The sequence below is a fragment of the Triturus cristatus genome, chromosome 2_2 (assembly GCF_964204655.1).
Source record: "Triturus cristatus chromosome 2_2, aTriCri1.1, whole genome shotgun sequence".
NCBI classification, from domain to species: domain Eukaryota; kingdom Metazoa; phylum Chordata; class Amphibia; order Caudata; family Salamandridae; genus Triturus; species Triturus cristatus.
Window position 1 is genome coordinate 292,792,269 of NC_140582.1, and position 17,238 is coordinate 292,809,506.

Here is a 17,238-nt window from a genome sequence, read left to right on the forward strand (position 1 = left end):
TAAGAGGTTTAGTGTAGCAATAGGACATTATATACCACTGGTTTTTCAATCTGCATTCTTTGTATTTGGAATACGTTCCACCTCGTTATCAGATTCGTTCTTTATGCAATTCTACAGCTGCAGTGTTTTCGCATAATTGTGGATTTTGACGCATTTGCTACATAATCCATCATCTGCTGGAGAATTTACAGATGTAAAAAAAAATGTACGTTTATAGCTCAAACAGATCAAACTATACTAAAAATACAGCAAAGGAGTTTGATTGTTGACCTTCCAGCTGCATATTGCTAAATTTGGATGTTAAATAAGTACAAAAAACGGTGAAATCTTTGTCAAAACAGCACTAAAATGTGTAACAATGACCAACTAGTGAACTGATACTATCAGAAAATGTACAGCAGTATCCTGTATAATTAGCATTTTCTGGCCACATATTTTAGTAAATCCTGTCGCATAATTTGGTCCTCGCTTGCCGCATAATTTCAGTGGCCCTGACCATAGTAATAAGGGATCACATAAAAAGTCATGCTTTTTCTTCTTGTATCCACTTGACATTCGAGTCTTCTCCTAATAAGTACCGGGCCACAAACATCAACCTTTCATAAGCCAAGTTTTCATCCATAGGCCATTGTTGCCTGAGCTTGAAGGCAACATATTGCTCCCCTTCTGAGCGAGAAGTAAGGGGGACATTGGTGGTCTCAATGAGGAGGAGGAGGAGATCCATGCACCACATAATTCTGGGACAGTTTAGAGCTATTAGAATCGTTGTTATGTGGAATTTCAATTGATTGAGGATTATGTTTATCTCTAGAAAAAGTGGAAAGGCATACACCAGATTCAACAATCAAGGAAAATACATTGCATCTCCCAGAGCCCTTCTAAGGTACTCCTGCAAGAAAAACATTGGTTGCTTTATTTTCTGGTGAGTGGGTAATGCTCCCGCTATAAATACCCCATCTTAAAAGGATCTGAAAGATCATCCAGATGAAGGCCCGATACAAATGCTACCTGAAACCTACAGCACCCACCTCAACATTGAGCTTTCAAATGAGAGGCGAAATGCGCATGCCTCTTCGAGTCACTTTATGACACAACATCATTACTTCCCTGAACAGCTTCAATATGCCACTCGTCTGCTGTTAAACATTGGGTTACTGGTTGACTGGGGTCAAGCCCTGATCAAGCAAGAACCATAATCCTAGTCAGCATAGGAGGCCCGCAAACCTTAACCTCTTGCGTGCTCATGACGGAACCACGCCGTCATGAGCCACGGGCGGCGTGTGCTCATGACGGCGTGGTTCCGTCATGCTGCGGCCGTTGGCGGCCGCTCCTCCCACGCGGCACTAATTCCCCGCCTGTGCGGGCGAAATAGAGAGTGGGCGGAGTCGTGACGGAACCACGCCGTCATGAGCACAGCTCGCCCGTAACTCATGACGGCGTGGTTCCGTCATGAGCATGGCGGCGCCGCGCTCACCCCTCACCCCCCCAGCGCTGCGGCGGAATTCACGCCGCAGCGAAGGGGTTAAATTAAATGAGCTCACCCTCTGGCAGCTTAGCACAGAGCAGTAAGGCTTAACTTTAGAGGCAAGTGTAAAGACTCTGTGCACCACTCCTGTCTGGGGTTCAGGTGGCTGCCAGGCCATGATAGTTTTAATCTTAGCCTGGAGGGGCTGCACCTTGCCCCCACCTACCAGGTGACCCAGGTACACCACAGAACCCTGCCAGATCTGGCACTTAACGCCTTGATCGTCAGGTCTGCCTGCTGCAGGGCCTGAAGCACCTTGTGAAGGTGATGAAGGTGTTCTTCCCAGCTGTAACTTAAGACAGCGCTTTCACCTAAGTAGATGGTACAAAAGAACAAGTTACTTACCTTCTGTAATGCTTTTTCTGCTGGATACAGTATCTGCCTTTGGATTCCTCACCTTGTGAATATCCCCTGCGCCAGCAACATACGGAAACTTTTGTAGCAGTCCACGCCGATGAGGTCGAAGACGACGTCACAGAGACACGGCTCCGCTCGCGACTCCGCTGACGTCACCGGCTCCATAAGAAAACCTTGGGCGTGATGACGTCAGTTCCGCCCTTTTTTCTGTGCCTTCAAGGCACACAGACGGACTGACGGCGATATATACACAGTATACACAGTACATAATATACAATGCAACACACACAGTGTGAAGAATAAAAAGGCTGGCAAAAGAAATAACACAATGCCTTTGACAGTAACAAATACATTTTGAAACATCATCATTAGAATTGTCGGTATACAAGGGTGGACAACGGGGAGGCGGGTGGGTCAGTGAGGAATCCACAGACAGATACTGTATCCACCAGAAAAAGCGTTACCGAAGGTAAGTAACTTGTTCTTCTGATGGATACATCTGCCAGTGTATTCCTCACCTTGTGAAAAGATTCCCACAGCAGTCCCACTCCCGAAGGAGGGAGTCCACCCTTCTATACCAGAAATTCCTGAAGGACGGAACGAGCAAAGTGTCCGTCCCTCCTCACCTCGGAATCCAAGCAGTAATGCTCTGCCAAAGTGTGGAGGGAGGCCCAAGTTGCCACCCTACAAATGTCCTCCACAGGAACACCCCTAGACAAAGCAGAAGTGGAAGACTTAGCTCTAGTAGAATGAGCCCTTAAACCGTCTGGAGGTTCCTTACCAGCCAAAGAGTAGCATATCTTGATGCACAAGACAATTCATCTGGAAAGGGTGCTCTTGTGCACCGCTCTGCCTTTCCTGCAGCCAATAAAGCCCACGAAGAGCTGCTCGTCAACTCGAAAGTCTTTTGTCCTGTCAAGGTAGAAGCTCACCGCCCTCTTAGGGTCCAGACGGTGAAGCCGCTCCTCCTCCTTGGAAGGGTGAGGGGGAGGATAGAAGGTAGGGAGGGTAATGGACTGCCCCAGATGGAAGGGAGTTACCACCTTAGGCAGAAAAGCAGCCCTGGTCCTGAATACCATTCTATCAGCATGAATGGTCAAGAACGGGGGGTTTGAATTTAGAGCTTGAAGCTCACTTGCCCACCTTGCCGAGGTGATCGCAATGAGAAAAACCGTCTTGAAAGACAACAAGGGACACTTGTGTAAGGGCTCCAAGGGAGAACCCATCAGATAAGTTAAGACAAGATTTACGTCCTATTGAGGCACAATAAAAGGAGTTGGAGGAAACTTGTTTGTAAGGCCTTTCAGAAACCGTAAAACAATAGGCGATGTAAACAATGATGGTTGATTCGGCAAACAAAGGAATGCCGACAAAGCTCAAAGGTACCCCTTCACAGTTGCCACTGCAAAACCTTGCTGAGCAAGAGAAAGGGCAAACTGAAGAATGTCAGATAAACGAGCCCTCAAAGGATCAATTGCATTCTCACCACACCAGAGCACAAATTTAGACCACCTATGGGAATAGATAGATTTGGTTGAATGACGTCTGGCAGACAATATTACATCTACAACATCTGGTGGGAGAGAAAAAGAATTCAGGTTGCCCCGTTCAATCTCCAGGCATGAAGGTGTAAGCTCTGGAGGTGGGGGTGTAGAACCTGCCCCTGCGACTGCGAGAGGAGGTCTGCCCTCAGAGGGAGACGGAGCGGAGGGCACGAGGATAGGTGGAGAAGATTCATATACCACACTCTTCTTGGCCAATCGGGGGCGATCAATATGACTTGGGCCCAGTCTTTGCGAATCTTCCTCAGAACCCGAGGAATCAAGGGTATGGGAGGAAACGCGTAAAGGAGTTTTGAGCTCCAACTCAACTGAAACGCGTCCCCCAACGCTCCCTGCATCGGATACTGGAGACTGCAGAATGACGGGCAGTGAGCGTTCGAGAGTGGCAAACAGGTCCACCCGAGGAGTTCCCCACGTCCGAAAGACGTGACGAACCACCTCCGGATGGAGCCTCCACTCATGATCGGCGGAGAACTGCCGACTGAGATTGTCTGCACGTACGTTCAGAACCCCGGCCAGATGATTTGCCATCAAACAAATCTGCTGATCCTGCGCCCAGGACCAGAGACGCAGAGCCTCTCTGTAGAGACAAAGCGACCCCACTCCTCCCTGCTTGTAGACATACCACATCGCGGTAGTGTTGTCCATCAGGACTTGAACTGACTGACCGCGAAGGGAAGGGAGGAAGGCCTTGAGTGCCAAACGTATTGCCCGTAATTCCAGAAGGTTGATGTGATGCAACCTTTCCTCTGGAGACCAAAGACCCTTGATCTCCAGATCCCCCAGATGCGCACCCCACCCTAAAGTGGATGCATCCGTTATCACTGTGGCCACCGATGGAGGCAGATTGAAGGGCTTCCCTTGAGACAGATTGCCCTCCACGCCCCACCAAGACAGATCCGCTGCAGCTTCTCTGGAGATCCTTACAGACTCCCTGAGATCTCCTTTGTGCTGATACCACTGCCTGCGGGGACACCACTGGAGTGCCCTCATGTGCTAACATGCATGGTTGATCAACAGAATGCAGGAAGCAAACCGAGCAGGTGAAGGACCTTCAGGACTGGAACGACCTCTCCATTGTAAAACAAGGGAATCATTTCCTGTATGTCGTGAATCCTTTGTGGAGGTGGGAATGCCCGACACACAGTAGTGTCCAGTACCGCCCCTATGAACAGGTTGTGCTGAGAGGGCACAAGGTGAGATTTGGGCACGTTTATCGAAAAACCCAATTTGTACAACAACTGAGTTGTAATCTGCAGAAAATGAAGCACCTTCTCTGGCGACTCCGCTTTGATCAGCCAGTCGTCCAGATAGGGGAAAACTGAAATCCCCAACCTTCTGAGATGGGCTGCCACCACTGCCATCACCTTCGTGAAGACTCGAGGTGCAGTAGTAAGACCAAACGGAAGGACCGCAAACTGATAATGTTGCAACCCTACCGTAAACCGGAGCTACTTCCTGTGCGACTTCAGGATGGGGATGTGGAAATACGCATCCTGCAAATCGATCGACACCATCCAGTCCTCCTGATGCAGCGCTTGAAGAACCTGCGCAAGGGTGAGCATCTTGAACTTCCCTTGCTTCAGAAAAAGATTCAAGATCCTGAGGTCCAATATTGGACGCAATCTGCCGTCCTTTTTCGGAATCAGGAAATACTGGGAGTAGCATCCCTGACCCCTTTCCTGCTCTGGAACCACCTCTATCGCACCTTTTTTTAGTAATGTCAGGACTTCCTCCTGCAGGAGAAGAAGGTGGTCCTCTGAGCAAACACCTTGGCAAGGAGGGTAATTTGGAGGGAATTCCCGAAAAGGAAGAGCGTACCCATTTTCTACAAGATCTAGAACCCAAAGGTCTGTAGTAACAGATTCCCAATCTTGTAGAAAATGGGTAAGCCGGCCCCCCACAGGACCAACAAGATCCAGAATGGTGGATCTAGGGCTGCTTTGCAGTGGTGGGAGGGGCTAAGGAGGAGGAAGAGAAGGAGGAGGAGAGCTGTTGACCTCGAGTGTGACCCCTGATTTTGACTCTGTAGCGCTTATACAGAGTGCTTTGCTGCTGTTGCTGCTGGGGCTGTCTGTAAGAACGAAAGGTTGACCATCCGAAGCCCCTGTACCTCTTGAACGAACCCCTTGGCTGAGCTTGAAGGCCCAAAGATTTAGCAGTGGCCTTACTCTCTTTAAATCTTTCAAGTGCAGCATCCGCTTTCTTGCCAAAAAGTCCGGAGCCATCAAAAGGCAAGTCCAAGAGTGTTGACTGGACATCAGGGGCGAACTCTGAAGATTTAAGCCACGCACTCCTCCTGGTGGCAACAGAAGACCCCATGACTCTTGCAACCGAGTCAGCTGTATCCAAGCCACTTTGGATTACCTGACGTACTGCCGCTTGGGTATCCGAAAGGACCTCATTGAAACTTATCCTATCCTCTTCTGACAGCTTTGGGGCTAGCTGCTTAGCTGAGTCCATAAGAGCATGGATATATCGGCCCAAAAGACAGGTGGCATTTATCGATTTAAGGGCCATGCTGGCAGAAGAGAAGACCTTCTTGGCCGACTGATCCAATTTATTCGCCTCCCTGTCACTCGGGACTTGGGGAAACGAGCTTGATGATTTTCTGGAACAGGCAGCCTGAACCACCAGACTCTCCGGAGATGGGTGAGATGTCAAAAAGTCTGGGTCCCCCGGAGCTGCCCTATACCTCCTGGCAATAACTTTAGAAACTGCCGGAGCAGAAAAGGGCTAACACCACACCTCCATTACTGGCGCTATAATGGCGTCGTTAAATGGGAGTAAAGGCTCCGAAACAGTAGAAGGAGAGTGCAGAACTTCTGTTAGGATGTTAGGTTTGAACTCTGCAGAAGGCAACTGCAGATCTAAAAGTTCAGCCGCCTTCTTTATAACAGTATGGTATGGCGCCACATCCTTTGAAGGAGCATCAGAAGGAGGAGTAATCTCCCATTCAGGTGATAAGTCCAGGCCACTAGCCTCCTTCAACTCATCAAACACATCATCCGATTCCATAAGCTCACCTTCCTCTACTTCCTCATTCAGGTATCTCAGCTCATCGAGCACCCTTTGGGCCTCCCTCCTAGACCTGATCCTCACAACCGGAGTCGGTGGCGCCGTGACCGAATCCGATGGAGCCGGCGTCGAGCGTGGATCGAAGGGGGCAGCCGGCGTCGAACAAGGTTGAGTTGGCGCCGGTGAAGAAGGGATCGGCGTCGATGTCCACGGTGCCGGTAGATGCCAAGACGGCATTGCCGGAAAGCATGACATGAAGGGAGCCTGAAGATAGGCTTGCGGAACTCCCAAACTGAAGGCCATAGGACCTGAAGGTGCACCGGAGGGGTACATGGCTCTGGAGAAGACTCCATACATTGCATTAAGATAATGCGTAGGGTCCTGACCTCGGCCTGGAAACACAGGATATTGTTCAGGCATCACCGGACTCGGGCCGACCGGCGCCGACGGTGGAATCAGCGGAGCCTTAAGGCTCACCCGGAGCCGGAGGCTCCTCACATGGAACCGGAGACGAAACCGGAGCCGGAGATGGAGCTGGCGTCGGAGATGGAGCCGGAGCCGCAGAATGCTCCGGTGAAGCCACAGGTGATGAAAGGCCAATAGGAGGATCAGGAACAGGCGAAGGAGATACAAAGTCCTTATGGCATCTGGAGGGCGATGTCGATCTCGGCGCCGCATCTCTATCCGAGTGATGTCAAGATGAGTGCCTCTTATTTTTCTTGTGCTTCTTAGATTTAGAAGCATACCCCGAAGTCAACTTCGACGTCGACCTCGACCTCGACCTCGACCTCGATCTTCTCCGGCCTCTTTTTTCCTTCTTCATCCTGGCAATAAACAATTTAGCTTCCCTCTCTTTAAGAGCCTTGGAGCTCATCTTGCGACAGCAAGAACATCCTTCCACATCATGGTCCGAAGACAAGCGCCACACGCAGTCTTCATGCAGATCCGTTATCGACATGTGTTTCCCACATTCTCGACAAAGTTTAAATCCAGACTTCTTCATCGACATTTCCGCAGAAGAGGAGAGAGAGAAACCAGCTGAAAACAAAGTAACAAGAACAGCTACAGAGTGAGAGTCCCGAAATCCGTTGGCATCGACGGCGCGGAAAAAAGGAACTGACGTCATCACGTCGACGAGGTCTTCTTATGGAGCCGGTGACGTCAGCGGAGTCGCGAGCAGAGCCGTGTCTCTGTGACGTCGTCTTCGACCTCATCGACATGGACTGCTACAAAAGTTTCCGAATGTTGCTGGCGCAGGGGATATTCACAAGGTGAGGAATCCACTGGCAGATGTATCCATCAGAAGGCCTCCTTACACGGCAGGATCCTGTTAACCAATTGCTGGAAGGTGGAACGAGAATTTTTCAAGACAAAGGGCATTACTCGAAATTGGAAGTGGCTCTTCGGGGCCTCTCGTTGGCCACCTCAGCCAGAGCGATCTGCCGATACCCGGATGTCAAATCAGAGGTACTGAGGAATCTGGCAGCGCCCAGCTTGTCATTGAGCTCATCAGCTCAGGTGATGGGTGTGCGTGAGTTGTGGTGACAGAATGGAGTCCTGGGTAGTCCAGACAGAACCAGAGTTCTAGTATGGTGCCCAGTAGGGCAGACTTTGGTACCTGCACCACAGGGCTGGGCCAGGGGCTACTGGAGTGCTCAATCACCCCTAACACCAGCATCATGGAGACTTCCCCCTTGATGTTGGCACTCACCCTGTCTGACAACCTGTAAAATGTGTTCTTTACAGGTAAGCTCCCTCAAGTGTCAATATTGTGGATGCACAGATGTGTGAGTCCAGGTGTGAGAAGTTGGCCTGGCATATGCTGTCCACTAGTTATAATGGGCACCTTGCAACCTATTTTGAAAGCTATCCTAGTGGTAGGGAGAGCAGCCTTCAGGCTCAGTCTTGAAGGAGTGTAAAGCAGCTTGGTTTACCAGATGATAACCTCTTGAATTACTAAATGAAAGGAGAACCACACAAGGTATATATAAAATATATGTATTTATTTCTAAACACTCACTATTAATCTCTTTATGAGATTAGAGTCCAAGATACACAATAATACAGTTCTAAAACAACAGTAAATAGCACAATATACAATGGGCCCTAGGGGCGGAGCAAACCATATATTGAGAAAGTGGTATAAGAACCACGACTTGACTAGACACAGTGCCTAGAGCATGTAGAATCGCTGGGACCCCAAGGAATCACCCAAGGTAGTGACACAGGAGACCCACGGGGTGCAGTGTCAGAACACAGGCGCGAGCCCCGTACTATCCTATGGGAAAGTCGCGGTTGGAATTTTAGAAGTTAAGGACACTTAGGAGAGGACTTTGAGCAAACCCCTTTAGACTTAGAGGGTTCTAGGGCCAACACCCACGGGAGCACCGGAGTACTCGAGTTACCTCACCCAGGGAAGCCGGGTGCATAGGTGTCAAATTGTGTCGGGAATCGTCGTTGATTTCAATGGAGATCTGCTGCAAAGCGATGCTGCCGGAAAGAAGAGAAGTGTCCAGTGTGATCCAAGCCTGGATCAAAGATCAGAAGAACATGAAAGCAGAGGGGACAGAGTCTGGGTCACTTACCAGTGACCAGGGGCACGATAGACGGATGCCCACCGATGTCGGGTGATTCAGGTGCGAAGAGGTGAATCTCACCTCTGCAGCCACGAGGACCAGGAGGCGTCGAGGACGACCAGGAGCTGGATTTGAGCTGTCCCACGAAGGATGTCAAGATCTGCGGTGTCGGTGCCTGGATTGGACCCAACAAGCCTTGGCAACAGCAACCCACGCAGGAAGAGAAAAGATGCTTCGGTTAGGACCAGCAAGGTCCTGGAGACTCCCCAAGCGATGGAGAGTAAGGGGCTGTCTGGAACAACCAGGTAAGCCCAATTAAAGTTAAAGTTGCCTTCGCAGGGACCCACCAGTCGACAGACCAGGGATCGCTAAGGGACCTCGAGAGAAAACAAAAAGGGCCAGCTTATGGAACACACGTGGAGTGTAGGCGGGCAATCTTCGGAGCAAATGCTGCTCAGGGTCAGGGCTACAAGTAACCCAAAGCTCAGCTTTAGGAGTCGTTGGAAAACTGATGCTTCTGCAAATGGTCGCGGTGTCCTGGGGTTCGGGTTGCATGGTCTTCCATGAGGGATACAGGCCTCAGAATTGCTGAGTGCACAGATCGACCTCAGAGACCACGGAAACCCACCTCCTGTGTTGCGAAATTCTTCGCAGTCCGGCGGGAGCTTCGGAGATGCAAACCAGACAGATGTGTCTTTGGTGCCTGTCTTGCAGGGGAGTAACTCCTTTACTCCAAGGGAGATTCTTCAGTCATCTAGTTCAACGTAGATCCTCGAAGTGCCAGGATTCAGTATCAGAGTTTCGTCCAGGTGTAATCTAAAGTCGTGTAGCCAGGGATTCCTATCTTATACCCAAGGAAGAGGTTGGACAAACTCTAGAGACCCACCTATGGGAGGGTCAGGAAAGAGGGGTGGGTACACCCATTTCCTTTGTCCAGTTTCGCGCCAGAGCACGGGCTGGTAGCCCCTGCAACCGGTTTGAGCTGGACTATGCACAGGGACACCAAATGTGCCCCCAGTGCAGACTTCAAAGCACATTCGGAGTGCACCCTCCCAGCCCCAATACACTAAAGCCTGTCTGGGGGGTGGTCACACCTCCCTGTGACAGGAAACCTATTGTCCAGGCCTACCCTGCTGGAGTTTCGTCCAGCAGCCGGAGGGCAGACTCGTGTCTGTGGCTGGCAGCATCCATTTTGTGATGCCAGGGCTCTGTTAGCTGGTACCGGGTACACTGGTGCTCTCATGCCTCTCCCTCTAGAAGGGTTGGATCATACTCCCACACCAGTTACTGGTGTGGGGGTATGATTCCAAGGTGTTTGACACCAAACACGACATGTTTCCGTGCAGCCATCCCAAAGTTAGCATTTACCGTTTGTTTATAATGCACTTAAGAGTATATGGTTTGGCTGCATCACAACCCCGGAATAAAGGTTCTGAAGGCTGCAGAGGGGCTCTGCTCATGCATGGGCACCCTCTCACATAAAACCCAGCACCCTGCCTTCAGGATTAGCAAGGCCTGCCATAGGGGTGACTGATAGGTTTATATGTGCAGTGATATGGAGAGATATAGTGAATCTATATCTCAGTAAGGGGTGCATGCACCACCTTACCCAGGCTGCAGTAGCAGTCCTGTGGTGTCATTCTGGAAGGCTTCCAATGGGTGGCATAATCCATGCAGCAGCCCCTGGTAGGCCTCTGGGGTACCTATGCCCTGGGTACATAGTATACTATATACTAGGGACATATAAGGGTACCCCAGAATCCAATCTGGAGTGTACCTAAAGTACTGATAATCAATTTAGAGAGGATGCAGCTAGGCTGGGGTCCTGGTTAGCAGGGCCCCAGGCAGACTAAAGTTGAAAAACAGTGAAAAGTGGGGGTAACTATAAGAAGTAGATCCTATTCTCCTACACCGGGGGTGAGTTAGAACAGCAAGGCAAACTGGCCCAGCAACTGGTAACAGTCACTCTGGTGTTCTGGGGTTAGGATGGAAGAGAGGTTGACACCCTCCACTAACTCATCATGTTCCTGTGCTGAGAGGACGCCAGGGAGAGGTTCACACTGCTCATACAACCCCTCATCTGTCACGAGGAGCATGCTCACTTCTGACCTCTCAAAGTGAGGCTTGAGTCTGATCACATGGAGTACCCTTATGAGGTTCCTAGGGGTTTGGAGATCCACCAAGTAGGTGAATTCCCCTTTTCATTCCTTGATTTCGTACGGTTTGGTCTTGCTGGCCTGGAGAGCCCTGGGTTCCACTGGTTCCTTGACCCATACTTTCTGGGCAGGCTGAAACTCCACAGAGTGGCCTTCTGGTCATACCAGAGCTTCATGACTTCTTGACTGACCTCCAAATTGCTTTTTGACTTTTTCCATAAATTATGCATCTGATTGCAGAGGGCCAGCATGCAACTGCCCACAACCTGGCAGGCAGGGGGGAGGTACCTTGCTCCCACCCTTCATGACAAGGCTCAGTGGTCCCCTAGCAGGGTGGCCTTAGAGGAGTTCAAAGGGGCTGAACCCTACTCCTTTCTGTGGCAACTCCCTGTAGGCAAAGAGAAGGATTGGTAAGAGCACATTATTTTTTACAGCAAAGAAATACCCTCATTGTTTTACAGAACTCGTGTGAACAGCTGGTTTCTCATTTGAGTTTGCCTTCTGTGTGTTAGCAAAATCTCTGACTACACTGAACAACTCCAGATATGTGCTGGAGGATTGTTTGATGGTGAAGCTCAGGAAATTTGCTTTTGCAACTAACTTACTTTATATTGTTTTAGATGATTTTTAAAAAGAGTGAGAGCCTCAGAGCAATAATCTTTTTTAGTTTGTGTGCTTTAGTTAAATCAATCACTACACCAACAAGAAACTCTACCTGTTTTCTTATTAATATGGTATGAAGTAAGCTAAGAAAAAGGTTTATGTGAATAAACTGGAGGAGTGGCATAATGTCAGTGATGACCCTGTCCACATCCAATCTGGACCATACTTTATATGGATAATAACGAATGGACTTTGGAACAGTACCAGGTGCTTTATTTGCTCAACTTATAATAAATCTGAGAAGACAATAATCAGGCCAAGAAATAGGCTTAATTGATAAATTGTAAATCCTTCATCAGGACATAAACAAGATGTGCATGCCCTACTTGGTATGTTACAGTAACAACTTTCTGGAATGAACCAAAGTCTTTTAAATGTGTGGATAACACTATTGTTTTTTATTTTTAACTTTATTTTTATTTTTTATACAATTCAATAACAATATTGACAGATGGGAAAAGAAGTCTTCAATGCAAAGTGTATGATCAACATTAAGTATGGAGGTACAGTAATGATCAATGAATCTCGCAGAGGGGTCACTCGAGAGAAAGTGTTCAAACACATCAACAGTGACAATAGTACATCGGACCATTCTACTAGAAGTCCATTCGCAAACAGAGGGCGGGAAAGCGTTCCTTATAAGCCAGAACCAGACCTTGCGTGAGATAATGCAAGGGCTCTCCCTTCTACATCCAAATCGAGCTTGTAATACTTGATAACACTACTGTTATCCTCATTTGGCTTTATCTTTATGGTAATATAAAAGTCTCATAAAAGGATTGTTTGGTTGCATTGATTGAACATGCACCTGCGAATTCACTACTTTGTCAGTCAATCACTAACTTAATTCTGCTTGGTAAAATAAAGCTATAAAACACATAATGAAAACATCAATTCATAGACATGGATCAAAAAGCTTTACAGTCAGCAGAATATCTAGAAATACATTGCAGAAATTAGACAAAAAAAATAAAAGAGAGCTCCTAAAAATAAAAATATAGCGTAATATAGGTAGACCCATATCTATTTCTTATCCCCCGGGTACAGTCACAGCCACGCACAGTTTTATACTACTTAGTTGCTGCAAAAAGATTAAAACCTCCTTATGAGATCTGATTCTAGATGAATGCAAAATTGGTACCAAGTCGGGTTTCTGTGCATAAGAATATAACCCCCAGAAAAGAATAATGTGCAATGTGCTTTGAGAGGAAAGATTATAACATGGGCACTTTGGCAGTATGGAGCTCCAATCAGCCTTCCGGGGAATGCCATTAAGAAATGTAACATATTAAAACTGAATCTTGTAAGATAACCTAAGATTTACATTAGAAATGATGTTAAATAAAACTCACATCCCAAAGACAATTGCATTAGATTATAATTCGTACTGGAACATAATTTATCAAAGTTCGTCAAATGGAGACTTCCTTGCCTTTCTATAAACATCTATTTCACCTGCGACCTCTTTCTCACCTCTGGAGTCTCAGGATTAAAAAAAGAGCTCTGTAAGGCCTAAATGTATAAAAACATTTTAACATAGTTAATCCAGGGAACTGCCATAGCATTGTCCAAGGACAGACAATCTGCTAGCACTTCCCTTGAAATTGTGCTCCCAGGTTTGTCCAAATTCTAAGCCAGAGAGGTAAAGGATCCATCTTGATTCTATACACCATAGGGCCAAAGCTACCTCAAAGTGGCACATAAAAGATGGAGTGGATTAAGGGACCACCAGGAGTCTACGGAGAAATGTACTCTCAACCTGCCTCAGTAGCCTAGCACCCTTGTACCCACAGACACCTGCTCCATAAGACACCATAGAGATACATTTGCTTCTATAAATTTTAATCGTCTCTTGTACCGGCTTGTGCCCAAGTCTGTGTGCAAAACTAAATACCGACTCTACAGCTTTTTTGCAATAAGAAGCCCTGATGTTAAATAAACTCTTCAAGGTTAATTTAGAATCCAGAGGAAAACCTAAAAAAGTAAACATGTAACATAAAACATTTCTGTCCCTCCCAAATGAAATAATCTTGTTTTGATATTTTTGGGACCTATGCTCATCGCAAATGATTTGCTAAGGTTGGTTTCATGATCTAAACCCCTCATAAAGCTGTAAAAAGCATCTAAGAGAAGTTGCAGACCATATGTGGTTCTTTAAATTAAAACTGCATCATCCGTGAATAGTAAAACTGGGGAAACACAGGCTGTCATTTTGGGTGAGTCTTTGCCTATTTTGCACAAATGATGTTCTAGACCATTGATATAATTTGGGAACAATAAAGGAACCATCACACATCCTTGCCGGACCCCTACTTTGTCAATAAACTCTTTCATTTTTTCTGTTGAGTGATAACAAAGAATGACAGTATTTGCTTAAGTAGTAGAGAACTCACACCTGCATATTTAGTTTTTTTGGTAGGAAAGATCGTAGTTATCTTTTCTCTTCTTCTGCTTTGCAGTCACATCGTATGATTTCTTAATCTGAAGGCACGGCAGTTTCTAGATCAGACCTAGAATAGGCGCATAGGCCTTTACTACAATTATCATTAATATGGTACAAAAGTTATTGTACTCTGGAAAATGTGATAACCCTGGGTTTGGAATTTACGAGCCTGATACATTCCACCTAATATGAATTCCTCTGCCAAAATGAGGAAATAAAGACATATTTCCAGCTTTCTACACCAAATTCCATATGTAATCATAATTGCCGGCCATTTTTGCAATACATTTCAGCAGATCTGACCTGCCAAAAAGGACTGTGGAAAATTGGGGATGCCGTTTTTAATGCTGAAAACCTTTTTTTTTTTAAACTTTCTTAAAACTCTACTACAGCACCTATAACACAACCTGCTCCCTTACCAGTCTAACAATGAGGAAAAACACAGCCTGATTGGCTTTGCATTAAGGACATAAAAAGATTGTTAGACTTGGCATCTTTTGGCGTGTTTCCCCTGAGTTTTTGCTTTCTGACCTCCCGGTTTTGACTCTGTTTGTGCTGGCTTAGTGTTTCTGCGCACTTTTCTCACTGCTGATCAGTGGTAAAGTGCAAGTGCTCCTGCGGCAAAATGTGTTATGGATTGGTATTTCCATGATTGGCCTATTTGATTTATGTGTCAGTCCCTAGTAAAGTGCACCGTGTGTGCCAGGGCCTGTAAATCAAATGCTGTTGGTGGGCTGCAGCACTGGATTGTGCCACCCACACAAACAGCCAGTAAATGTGACTCTGGCCTGCCATTGCAGAGCCTGTGGGCAGTCTGGTACTGCCATGTCGACTTGGCAAGTGCACCCACTTGCCAGGCCCTAACATTCCTTTTACTTACATGTCAGCCACCCCTAAGGTAGGCCCAAGGTACCCTTGTGGGCACGGTGCAGTGTAGGTGAAAGGTAGGACATGCTCTGGTGTGTGTAGCATGTCCTGATAGTGATTTACAGCCAATTTTGTTTTCACTATTGCAAGGCTAACTGTTCCCCATAGGACAGAATGGGGAGTTAGTTTATATAATCTTATAAACATAACTGGCCTGGGGAATTAGGTAGGAAAATAAAGCTTAGTATGCCAGAACTCAGAATTTAAAGATGCATGTTTCAGTTAAGGTGACTTTTACATTCTGTGTTTGAAAATACCACTTTTAGAAAGTAGGTATTTTCTTGCTCAGTCATCCAGTGTGCCTCTGCTAGAATGTGGATTGACTGTCTTTGTTGTGGATGACAGAGGGCTGGGGAGCAGGAGTGGCTCCGGATAGTCTAGGTGGGTCAGGAAAGGGCTGAATAGACCTGGGCTGCATTTAGAGTAGGGGGGAGGAGATTTCCTTGCACCTGAATGGGCCTGGTCTGCCTCTGACAATGTCGTCTCCACCTCCTGCCAGGAAGCCACGCCAGAGAAGGCAGAACTGGTTTAGGCTGGGCACAGACAGTCTCTGCCTAAGATTTCAAAGGATTTTGGGATATAAATATTAGGGCCCAGACCCCTGAACTTTAGAACTCTTTTGGACCAAGAAGACTGCCAAGAAGAAGAGCCGGAGAAGTTGTGAGAGGAACTACTACTTTGCTGTGTTGGCCTGCAGTGGCTGCTTCTGTCTTGGGCAGTGAAAGGACTGGACTGGACTTTCTGCAATCTACTTTTGTGAGTTTCTCCAAGGGCTTAAGGTAGAGCTTGCCCCCTGTTCAAGAATCTCAGGAACAGTAAAGACTTCAAGCTCTTCTGCCCTCATAACTAGGGACTGTGTGTTTTGTGCTGCAACAGAAGAAAAAGCAACTCGACGACAACGCTGCCGACTCCATGTCCTGAAGGCACCGCAGAGGACACCGCCGCAACGCCGCTACGCGACCCTGGTCTCACTGACGATGCCTGCTGATGCCGCCACCGAGCTGCTGCTCGCACTGCGCCCTGTGAGCCCTGCACTCCGCACCGCTTCACGACGATGCCTTGGCATCCCCAACGATGCCGCTGCTCGCACCGTGACCTAAGGGCACCGCACGCCGCACCGCTGCACTTCGCACCCCAGCACCTGATGCCTGCCGACATCAGCGCTCCTGACTTCAGCAGAGAGGAGTTCGATCTGCAACACGTGCGACTTCAAGGGCCCAACGACTCCTGCACCAACCTCTGGAACCGACGCCTGCGGACGCCGTGCTTTCGGAAGCTCAACGAGAGGTCACTGACACCCTGCATCTCTAAAAGGTACTGTTTGTGGGTCTTCCCGACACCTTAGTTGACCCGCAAAGCCGCAGTCAGCCAGAACTGTTTGGATTTGTTTGTTCACGATGCCGTGATAGCCCCGGACGGAGCTATCGACATCAAGGAACTGTTTTTCAAGCATATTTTGATAACTGAAGAGTTCTAAGTACTGTATTGTGGATTTTTTTTATATCGTTATTGGTCTTGTCTTAAGTATATCAAAATATTGGATATTTTTCTAAACTGGTGTGGTGTCCTTTTGCAGTGCTTACACCGTATTACTGTTGGTTATGTGTAAATGCTTTACACACTGCTTTCAAGATAAGCCTGACTGCTCGTGCCAAGCTACCAAGGAGGTGAGCAGAGGTTATTTTAGGAGTGTAACTCCCTTAATCTAACTAGTAAGAAGGGTCCTATTTGGACAAAGGTACAAACCCTTGCCAAAAAGAGATCCCCATTTCTAACAAAGACACCCTGTCCCATTAAGGGTCTAGAAGTTTCAAGTCCCATGATGCAATGTGTTGGTGGTTTGAGTCACAAAATAGGTTGTTTTTGGGGCATATGATGAGTTGAGTTAGACAATAGTATGTTTTCCTCAATTTGAACAGGTCTTGAGTTTACCTGAAAACTGTTTGTTGGTCAACTGATAGCATAATGACGAAAGACGATCCAATGAGAGACTGTTTTTAAGTGGCTAAAC

At 47.5% G+C, this 17,238-nt stretch overlaps 1 protein-coding gene across 1 annotated transcript in view; it reads right to left on the bottom strand.

Moving 5' to 3' along the window:
- IFT74 (intraflagellar transport 74) overlaps positions 1 to 17,238 on the bottom strand; it is a 508,298-nt gene that overhangs the window by 116,081 nt on the left and 374,979 nt on the right. The window lies entirely within an intron of this gene.